Source organism: Halictus rubicundus, chromosome 9, assembly GCF_050948215.1.
Source record: "Halictus rubicundus isolate RS-2024b chromosome 9, iyHalRubi1_principal, whole genome shotgun sequence".
In the NCBI taxonomy this organism is placed as follows: domain Eukaryota; kingdom Metazoa; phylum Arthropoda; class Insecta; order Hymenoptera; family Halictidae; genus Halictus; species Halictus rubicundus.
In genome coordinates, this window is record NC_135157.1 from 1,907,365 (window position 1) to 1,919,647 (window position 12,283).

A 12,283-nucleotide genomic window follows, 5' to 3' on the forward strand; every position below is an offset into this window, starting at 1 on the left:
TTTTTACGGGTCTCATAGTTCTAGTGCGAACTGCGACTCGCGAGCAATATTTGCAACATTGCTGGTGCCATGTATTCGTAGCTGAAGAGGGAACGGTCGCGAATTCGCGTGCACGATACCAATCACCGCAAAATATTGTCAATCGTCGAACCGTTTCGCGAATCCCTTTGTTTCCCGAAGGGTCACAAAGCTGCTGCGATATTACGCGATTCCGAGGTCGAGGAGGCGAATAGGAATCAGGAAAAGAATCGCGATGGTTCCGGATCGTTGTGGAGGGTAATAAATTATTGGTCATTCGCGTGCCTACAGCTTGCAAACTAGACGACGGATATTACGATTGGAATTGCGGGCTCGGCCGTGGGCAAAGAGGGCAAGCCTCTTTCGTCTCCGCTTCGTAAAGGAGAAAGGGGTTTCTCGCTTGAGAGCTGCCATCTTGCTTCGTAGATCGTCTTGTTGTATAACGAGCAAGCCTCCTGGAAATACGAAGCGAATATCGAGAGCCGGTCAAGCTTGCGGAACGCTATTGCTTCCGGACGATCGCCGGGTTTGATGGGGAATTAAAAATTGTGCATCCTGCCTGTAGCTCGCCCCGGCCGGAAATGAATAAAACATACTTCATGCGTGGTCGAGTCTCATTATTTACGCAGTTGCGTAGTCACCTGTGCAATCCGATGTCAATACAGTTGGACCATGTAAATATCAATAATTTGGAGACACGACTTTGCGCGCATTTTTTCGCCATTTATATTCGTTACATCCGATTAAATCACTGTAAATCGACACGTGTATAGATTTAATCTCGAGAGCGAATAAATGTGCAGTATAAATCTTTTTTGATCTTCTTTTATTAAATATTAACACATTACTTTCCGGTGATTATTTAATGGATTTGAACCTTTACGATTCGCAACTGAGAATGTGTGGAAGAATGATTCAACGGCAATGACAATTTTGATGATGAAATTACAAGCCACTCTGAGGAACGTGGTCATCGAGAATTATACCAATAGACATCCCTTTAAAAAGGGGAAGTAGATCGTTACCAATGCACCTTGAAAGTAGCCAGGCTTTGCGTTCAAATCTCTATTATGTATCACCTGGTTTGAACAAACTGATGTTGTCATCAGGTTATCCAATTTGGCCAGCCAATTTAGTAATGACATTAATTTCTTTGGTACTATGATATAATCTATCTGTCTCACACGCTCGCGTTGCTATGATAATAAATAGACCATAATGGAAATGCAATTTTGAAAATGAGAACCTTAATCGTGTACTATGGCAGCATGAATATCTATGACACTCAAAAATTCAAATTAACCGTTTACACACAGTGGTTAATTACCTCTGGACAGAAAAATGATAATTGCAAAGTCAAACAACACAGGGCGTATAAAAACCACTTCGTAGCGTGATTACTGTGCGTAAGTATTATAAACTTGTTGCAACTAATCATTACATTGCAGATTTTATGCATGCGTAGCACACATTGTTTTCGAAAATTTGATCCACCTAGAAATTTGATGACATTAACAAGTTCGCAAACAGCATGGCACATGTATGATTACCCCAGGTTTGTGAAATTAACTTTGTGTACGTCGTTACTCTAAATTTTATAGCATACCTAACATGATACTTGGCGAATTTATAACATTTGTGTGATCGTATTTTCTTTCATATTTGATAAGAGGACACGTTTCATTTAATATAATGTTGTAACTATAAAAGGTGTTGCTAAAACAAGCGTTAGCTATATGTACTCCCTTTAAAACTAAGCAATTAGAAGAATTGGTTTTCCAAATGATGTGCAAAAAAGATTTTGAAAAAATTTCAATTGGTAAAAATTATATGAGAAAATAAAAATGGCACTTTTTACAACTTTTTTATTTGAGCCTGTAAAACACAAACCTGTAAAGAACAAGTAAAACGGACACTTTCCAAAACTTCTTTATTTGAGCCTGTAATGAAAATTTAAAATATGCGTTTTGTAGATTTATGTTAGTTATACACATGCTGAAAATTTCATCGAAATCGATTAATATACACACGAGTTACAAATAACTAAAAGTGGTGAATTCGTAGTTTTTACGACTTTTGGTCAGTTTCTGCTTAAAATCCACAGATTCTAACATCTTTCGATACGTGCCGTTTTTATCTGCATCAACTGATTTCGATGAAATGTTCAGTATGTGTATAACTAACATAGATCTACAAAACGCATATTTTAAATTTTCATTACAGGCTCAAATAAAGAAGTTTTGGAAAGTGCCTGCTTTACTTGTTCTTATAATTCTTAGCAATTGCACTTTTTTCAAAATCTTTTTTGCACATCATTCGGTAAACCAATTCTTCTAATTGCTAAAAAAAAGTGAGGTCGTTTGGACCAAATTTAAAAAAGTTATACTGTTTTAAGGGGCGTTCGAATACTTTCGTGAGTCTGTGTACATCAGTCGTATTTATTACAAGGTAGTTCTAGTGTTAATATTTTTGTTAAAAAACAGCAACATTATTGTAGATTTTCAAGTTCTTGAATGATCACAGATTTATATAAATTTCAAATATAAAAACTTGCGTCGAAACTATAAAGTGCTTCATTGAATATTGTAAAATTTTTTATTATGGGCGTAAGAGTTAAAACATTTTAAGTAGTTTTTTTTAAGTAATTTTAACTCTTAAGTAGATGCAGTTGAGATAGTCAAATTCCATCTATGTCAACAAATGGTTATAATTTTTAGTAGTTACACATTAAATAATTATTAGCATAAATTTGAGTGGTGCTGCATCGGCCCCAGTTGTTCACATAAAGGTTCAAAAAGTTATTGCAAAGAGTGTCCGAACATTAATAAGAGCCACTGTATGTTGTGTGAAGAGCAGGTTCGGTCATTCAGTAGAAAAGTGCTAAAGGGACGCTCCATTCCGAGTGGGTCTCGAGTATCAAGAGCACGCGATCGTACTCTTGATTTCGGCCGAATCAATGGACAGTTTCAAGGTCACTGGAGCTCTGTCGACTGGAGAATCCATTGGTCGAACCCCCGGAAGACGTAGACTGTGTTCTGGAGCATGTCGAGGGGTGGCCAGCATTCCCCGTTCGAATTTCATTCGCACGCGTCATGCGGCCACGTGGCGTTCGCTCCGGTTCCTAAGGGACGAATCCCTTGGCCCCGTTCACAGACGTCGACAGAGAGCTGTGGAATCGTTGTGTGTACTGGGAATCGTGTTCTACGGAACAGAAAGAGAGAGAGATTGACGCGGACACACGCTCAAACCGTGCGAATTCCGCGTGACTTTGGATTACGGCCGATCGATGATCCGTTCCGCTCGTTAAATCTCGGTCTAACGCGATCAAACGATCTGTCGATGTTTGCCTCGGAGGGAACGAGATCGCCCACGTGCGCGCCGAGATCAAAGGAATCCTTTCCCCCTTCCCCCTGTTTTTTTCGACGGAGAAAAGTGTTTTTCCTCTGGTCCACAATAATGATTTGGAACGCGATCGAGAAGCGCACGGTAAACGAATGTTAATAAGCGAGAGGCGAGCGGTCGTTTGTTTCGAATTGAAACGTTGATGTTCGAGGCGAGTAAGCTGCTCTAATCGCTTCCCATTTGTTTCGCTATACGTGCACGCTTGTGATGTGCATGCACGTACGTACGTACAATCGATCGCAAAAGCGCGCGCCACAAATTTCAAGTATCTCAGACCGAAGAATAAGAGGCTGGAACGTTTCGCGGATATTCGTCTAGTTGTTGTTTCGAATTGAACGGTTTCTGAAAAGTAATGACGCTTAGAAAGCGAATGTAATAACACTGCAAATCATAGTGTCGTCAGTTGCAAATGCAGCGATTTATTTTAATGTAGCTCAAGTATGCAACTTTTTAAAATTTTCAAAACACATTTGAAAAAGTGATCTATATTTCTTATATTGTATTTCTGTCGTTCCTTGACATACGCTATTTTTAAATGTTGTATTGTTTTGGAGACGTTATACCCTGAAAATAAAGTTTTAAATGATGTTTTAAATTATACCTACTGGTTTTTTTAATAATTGTAATAAGCTCAAGTTTTGTGCACACACCATACTTCTTGATAGCTAATTTCCACTTCTACTTCGCTATTCCGCCATGGCCCGGTCACGTGACGCGTTGCTTTCTACAGGAGAAATGCAAGAAGGATTGCCACTATTTCAGAATCTGAGCCAGGGTCTACTGTCATTTCTCGAAAATGTAGTTCTAGTAAATACATGAATATCCAAGGAAGCACCTAAAATCCTTGTAGTATCGAATTTAGCAGGTACGGGCAGACTTTCCCGTCAGACTGTACGTCTGGATTTAGGAATTCGTAGAACGAGCCGAAGCAAGCATGTACATAAATGGATGAAGCGCACATTCTATATTGAACATTTTGTTCACGAGAGCTCGTCCTGCTTAAAAATGAAAAGTAATTTAATCTACGGAGGGTTTAATATCGGCTCGAATGGGGAATTTATTATTTAGTCGAATAAAAAGAGTTGAAATTCTTGAGAGTGTTTTTCATGATGCGGTGTATGGAATTGAACGAAATTGGAGTATAGATAGGAAAATGAAGGATTCGGTTACCCGATTGGCAGAGAGAGAGAGAGAGAGAGAGAGAGAGAGAGAGACAGGGTAGCAATTATACGCTAAACCGATGAACGCCTGTTGCCGTAATGATGCTTTTGTGCCGCCCCTCGATTGAAAACCGAATCGCGAATTTGCAGGCTGTCGTTCGATATTTCCGTTAATAATAGAATAGAAACGATGCCAATTTTGAGGCTCTCCCTTAATGCACCCTCGCCGGCAAGAGGATACCCGCTCGTGTTCCCGTACTGTCCGTCTGCAGGTTATACCATTTACTGGGTCAATATTGTATGCTTTTCCGAAATTCTGTTGGATGGATTTATCGTGTTGCAACTCGATTGAGCCTGGATCCTATGAAATTTCAATGACAGACTAAAGCACGAACTTGTATCGCCGCGCCGTGGAGCTGTCTTCGATATCGAACGAATAGATTAAAAGTATATTCTGGTTCGAATGCCATATTTTTAATCCTTAAGTACTATAGAACATAGATCATCTGTAAAATTACTCACAATCTCCATCTCGTGTTTAAATTTTGATAATAGCTAGTGAATTATTTTAAGAAACCCACAACTTTTTAACCAATTAATATGTCTAACACTTAAAACATCTATTATAACCTAGGGTAAGGACTCAATTACTGGGCTCATATTAATTATACTTATGTTTTTCATTAAAATTAGTTAATATATAGGTTATATATCTATTTTTTTATATTCATTATGTACCCCCACAGTAATTGGGTCCCTTATCCTATCTGGAGATAAACCGAACCGCATGTATGAATGTACGTATAAAGCAAGAATAATTGAATGGGATTTTTATTTGTCATCAAATATTAGCGGTCCGGAAGATCGTCTGTGTTTCTATGTCTGTATGTAGTACTTAAGGGTTGGAAGAACCATTAAACTTTCTGCATTGAGCTTCTGTACACACATTTATGGATATTTGAAGTACATAAATTATTTTTTCAAAGTAAAAGCAATCACAATTACACAAGTTATATTTTTTCTTTGCAGAGTACGCCTAGGTCGTTTTACGTATTTATGACAAAACTGAGTAGATCAAATGCGAAACGGTGAAACGTTCAAAGAATTTAAAAATACCTATTATCTTTAACTCAGTAAAATGAGTAGGAAAAGAAATAAATGTCTAGCTGTATCTCGCAATTAATTCAATGAATTTTTATTTTGCACAAAAATCCGCAGTCTAATGATCAGAAAGGGGGCAGCGCTCTATCGTCGAATGCATCATGTTACCATCAGTTCGAATCATTATTAAACGCACCCTCGCAGAACGGTGGTATCGCAGGAAGAAGAACGGGATCTCTTCCATTTTCTAATCCTACAATATCGTCCTCGGGAGTTCCTTAAAAGGACACGGAAGAAAAAGATAATCCCCCAGGCTGGTAGGGAGAGACACACTGAATAGACTCACGTTCGTTATCGCGATACACTGGCCCTTTACAGCGTGCGTGCGTCTACGGCACGCTCGCGACTACATTCAGGACGAATTTGTATTTGGTCTGGCCTGGTGTAACCTGTGTCGACAATACCTAATTATACACGATCAGCATGTGAGAGATTCACAAACTTTGGTTTAGCCGGTGATCCCGGAATAAATTCATCCGCAGAGAATGCTCGGTAAATCGAGGAAAGATAGAAGACGCGAACGAAGGGCGTAAGGGAGACGAGGCTCCACAACTGGCTTCGAAGTTTCCTACTTTCTATAGCGTGACGAATGAATAAGACAGTCGTCTCATTCAGGGATTGAATGGAATGCGTGCGCGAAACCGCGAGCTTTATCATCGACAGCGATCCTCGTCATCATCATTAACATTGTACGGATTCGTCGGGGTTATTTAAGCGATCTGTCACGATTTCATCTCCCTCTCCTTTTCTCTTTTCACCTTCTCTATCTCCTTTCGCCGGCTCTTCTCTCTCTCTCTCTCTCTCTCTCTCTCTCTCTCTCTCTCTCTCTCTCTCTCTCTTTCTAGAGCCTTATGCTCGATTTAACGCCGCAATTCTTCCGAGGTAACTTTGCTTCCTCCGTAATTTATTTCACGCTACGGCTACCGGGCCGATTGTGCTCGTGTTAGTCTCGATTCAGATCCCGATCCCGGAACCCGGATTCTACTATTTGGTCGTGTAACAGCCGGGCAGATATTTTCTTCTCCTCGATCCCGACCCGCTTCTCTTTTCCTTCGTGCGTCCCTTCATTTTCTCCCGAGCGTTTCCGCGATCGCAAAGGAAAAACAGACCGCGCGCGCATACACGTGTCCGTCTGTATGGAAACCTAATCGCTAGTTCCGTTCGGCCTTCGTGTAATCCGAGTTTTATTGTGTCATCTACATTTCGTGGAAATGCATATTCGTTTAGGTTTTCCGTAGTAGAAATAACAATATGTCACCCGTCTTTCAAAAGTCTATCAAAGAATCCACGATCACAAACAACGCCTCAATGTTTACGTTCAGTAAATTAAGCTGTTCGATCTGCCCTAAGTGTGTTCATAGGTTACACGGTTCCTGTTGTAATTGTAGATTTAACGGAGTGATTTGAATCTCCTTTCTTAGTCTATACAGGGTGAGTCCGAAGAAACAGAACACCTAAATATCTCCGTTACTTTTCGTTATACAAAAAACCTCTTAGGACAAAGTTACACTGTTTGAACGGCCACGTGGAACGGCGTAAGGGATAAAATTTTCAAGGTCATTCTTTTATGAGATTTCAAGGTCATCGATGTTCTTTTAAATGGAATGATATATCTTCGTTAACGTAATGTTGTAGCTGACAAAATAACGAATTCATCCATGTAACACAATATGACCTACAAATGACCTTCAACCCAGAAAAATGGAATAAATAAGATTCAACGTGTAAGATTCATTTGCTTTATTTCTGTTACGCAAAATGTTCAAAAATATTCCCTTGAGCTGCTATACATTCATTTAGCCGTGAAGTCCTCACCTTCGTACATTTTTTATTTTCAACACTACCAGTTTCACGGAATGTATTTATCAAATTGGAGTAAACGGAAACTGATGGACAATTACGATTAGGTAATCGGTCCTTGTACAACCGCACTGCTTCTCTTAAACACTGTCGTCTTTCTCCATAAATGAAAATCATATCAATCTTATCTTCCTTCGAGTAACGCATTGTGTAACGTTCATCGATAAAGTTATAGATTAGAAATCTTAGAAACAGTGGAAATCTGATAGCAAGAAGGTCTTCAGAGTAATTAGTAGTTGATAAACACGATTCTATACGAACGCATAGGTGAAGGTATATTATAAATGTCTTCCTGTCAACACCGAATCTGTTATTATGTTGTGTATTGCGATACATTTGAATGTATAGCAGCTCAAGGGAATATTTTTGAAAATTTTGCGTAACAGAAATAAAGCAAATGAATCTTGAATGTCATGAATTCAAGAATTTGGTTGAATTTTTTTTTGTTGAATTTTATTTATTCCATTTTTCTGGGTTGAAGGTAATTTGTAGGTTATATTGTGTTTCATGGATGAACTCGTTTTTTTGTCAGCTACAACATTACGTTAACGAAGATATATCATTCCATTTAAAAAAACATCGATGACCTTGAAATCTCCTAAAAAATGACCTTGAACATTTTTTCCCTTACACCATCACATGGGGCTCTTCAAACAGTGTAACTTTGTCCTAAGAAGTTTTTTTGTATAACGGAAAGTAACGGAGATATTTAGGTGTTGTTTCTCCGGACTCACCCAGTATATATATATATATATATATATTTCGAACGTTACACTTTAGCACCAGACGATGTAAACAGAAACGACTTTCCGCACGTTTCTTCACGTACGCCTTATTACACATATTGTTGCTTAATCCTAACGAAGATGTCGCGATTACAATTGCGATCGGTAACACAGTTTCCTGGTTTCCAACAGTTCCCAAAAGAAAGTGTGTCAACGAGTGAAATATTATTATTTCTACAAGTGTAAATTTGGTACTAATTTAAAAAATATTGAGTAAAATAAGCTTCTTGAATTTGTCGTGAGGTCATCTACAATCTCTAGAAGAAAAAACATACTGTCCTGTTTATGTTATCCAAGGTGACCTTCGGTTCGTGCTATGTACACAGAGTATTTAAAAAATTTTTTTATCGCCATTTGAAGAGCACTCGATACCATTTAAGCGCAGTTCAGAACATTTTCTATTGCATATTCGCAAATGGCCGAAAAGTGAGTCGCGTTACGTGGGGTATCCTGTATATTTCATGTACTAAATGCTGCAAATCCAATGGTTCAAGTATTGTCGCAATGTCACGGTGTATCCTACATCTCTATCATTAAAGACCAAGTACAAACAGTATTGCAGCGTTGTGGTCCCAACTCTATTCTTGTTTGCCTGGCGATAGTGATTAGGCTAAGAGTCCTTGCTGGAACTCCTAACCGGGCTTCCTTGCAATCGTCCGGATTATTAAGTGTCTTCGGGTTTGGCACGCGAACCGTCGAACAGGACTCAGCTTTTTACTGATCCCGAGAAGTGGGCATCGATCGCGTCCACCATTTGCTCTAGGCGATAACATTTTCGATGCAACCGAATCGCGCGGTGTGTCGGATGATGAACGGTTCCGTTCGAGCGTAATGAGTCGACCGCACAATTCGAACTCATTATTAATTTACTGGTATTCGACTATAGGTAAAAGTGTCGAAAGTGTAGTATGTGCATCTTTAAAAAAATGTTTAATATACTTTAAGAGAGTTAAAAAATGTAATATTTTTTTCTGTAACATACACGTTAATAATTCAATTTAATTTATTTTTTAAATGAATTTTTACTGCTTATTTAAATATGAAAGCATATTAATGGGGATGGGCTCACTAATAGAGACAAATACGGTGGTAATCTTTGAGGCAAACATTTTTTATGAATCTCCACCGGCGCACAGTGTGACGAATGGCCTTTTTAGCTGGACAAAATTCTAAATCGCCTATTTTTCTATATTTATCGATTAATATGTTTACAGTTGTATAAAATATGAATAATTATTAATTTTTTACAACATTTAGTTGGTTTTTGTTATTTAAACAATATATTTTAAGTGATTTATAATTTAATATAAAATACAACAAAGTTAGTAATGGACCTATGTAACACAGAATGATTTAACAAGTACTAGATATTATCAAAGAAGACGTCATTTTTAATTATGGACAAAAAGAATGTAATTTTGGAAAAGTTATAGTAAATGTTACTTTTTGGAGATTCAGACATATTCTAACGGGAAAGAATTATTCTTTGGTTTAGTATAAGCTTGTGTTGTTTATACCAATTTGTTTAGATTAATCTAAAAATTTGTATTTCCTATTTAAACTTTTCATCATTTTTATAAGGGATGAAATGTTTTGATTCAACGTACCTGATTATATCTGAAGAAGATTTTGTTATAACGTTTTCACGTATAAAGTAATAGCGTAACAAATGAAACACTAACAATAATCACAGTAATTATAACAATAACAATACAACAACAACAACAATAAAAATAACGAAACTGAAAGATATAAGAAAAACGCAAGGGAGATGTACACTGCACGCTGATCGCTCTGAGACTGAAGAAACGAATTTTCATACGAAGAAAGTTCAGAGGAAAACTCGGGGATCTTATCATTGTTTATTCCTTCAATATACAATGAATGAGACCAATCCATAGGTTTCAACGAGTAGACTAAACAAACCGCTAACAATAAGTGGCGACGGCAATCGGCATCGGCTGCGTTCGAAACGCCCGGCCCGAGCTATGATTGTCACGAGCGTGTACGTAAAACGACGTAATTTCATTGTAAAAATTAGTATAGTTCTGCAACTTTCTGCAAGCCAATTTTCGTATTAAAATAAAGTAGAGAATCTCTCTACTTTATTGTATGTAAAAATCATCGCGTGGAGCGACATGGCGCATATACTAATTCATTAACGAAGAGTAGTAACATGGGCGTTTCTGTGGAAAAATAAGTACCATCTTTGACACTTAATTTACAAAAATAGAGGAATGTTATCGATAATTTGGAATTACTAAAGTGAAAATACATGTTTTGAGATGGTATATCCATCATATGTAGGAAATTTAAACACTCCTTAGTATATTTTAACATATTTCTAGCGCGTATGGAAATGTGCCCATTCATTTATAGGTTAGGTGTTCGTCTTTTAGGTGAAGTTTACACGCTCTGTAAACATACAGCAAAAGAATTTTAAGTTTTAATATTCAAGGGTTTTAATACATGGTTATTTTAGATTATATTAGCACCGTTAGTTTTTGTTTATTTGAAAGTTAATTTTGTCCAGCTAAAAAGGCCATTCGTCACACTGTGCGGCGGTCCAGACATGTAGAAATACATTACGATGTTCGCAACACTGATTTTTTACATGTTCTGTACAATGTGAAGAAGTGTAAATTCGCTTTAAGCGATTCGATCGTCGAATTGAACCGCGAATTCGCGAGTCCGTGTCGGCGGGTAGCGCGCAAGATGGTCGAATCGAAAACGCGTTAAGCAGCGGCGGGGCCAAATGCCATAATAACGCCGCGGGATTTATACGTCGGCCAACCGGTATCACCGCCGATCGAAGGAATATATTCGTCGAGGGGATCTATAGAGGTCCTCTCGACACGACGTCGAAAGCCACTCTGGATACTCCGGCAGCCAATATACAGCGATACATATCCGTTTTCCCTGGGAAAACCAACCTAGCCGAAAGGACTTGCCTTATTGAAAGCGGAGAAGGTCGTAGCTTGGGGGGCTGTAGCTCGCTAGGAGAGGGTTTATTGAAACCGCGTATACTAGTGTATTTATGATTCCAGCATCGTCTCTCGATAACGTTCAACCGCCGGGGATCCAACATCCAACTATCGAGGCGTGAACACGCGTGTGCGCGTGTACGAGGTGCTGATTTATTTAATAAATAACGCGACGCTGGCATTCATATTAGGCGCAGCGGGAGAAGGGTGAAAGGCGACAGGCGAAGGGCGGTAAACGCGGAAGGGCGCGGGAAAGGGTGAGACAGAGCGTAGGGAGAGAAGGGCAAAATTGGTTGGAATACGCACGCAACGATCTTTCAATTGCTTGTAAAAAATGGCCCATTCCTCGGCGACATATTGTTCTCCGATCACACATCGGATCAGAGGTAACGGATTGCTCTTGCTTCTCTGTTTTGATTAAGTCGTCGATTACGCGGAGATCACACCATTGCGAGCTGTTTGAAAGGCGCTGCCAAAATCACTGTCCACGTTCGGGTGCGTTACAAGAGCCCACGGACCCGGCAGGCAATAAAGACCAGCCTCTCAATCTAAACATCCTGTCGCCGTTCCTTCGTGTTTCCATTCGCGCGACGTTGGGATATACATTAGCCCGGGGCGGGGCCCCTTTCATTGCCTAGCAGCCTCGAAAACCAATGCTCGGAACGGGGTTACAGCGAAACCGCCGACAAACGTTTCAGAGCCACTGTCTTGACCGACAGAACTCGTCGAGAACAGATCGATCGCGTGTCCTATCGATGGCTGTAGCTTGTACGTCGAAAGACCAAAGCGTTTTTGTACCGTTGCGTTGCAATGTTCGCTTAGATACTACTCGCTATCCACACCAATTCGTAGAATTAGCTTCATAGTTGTTTAGCTGCACACTTCTGGACAGGTAGATGGCACGCGTGTGCCC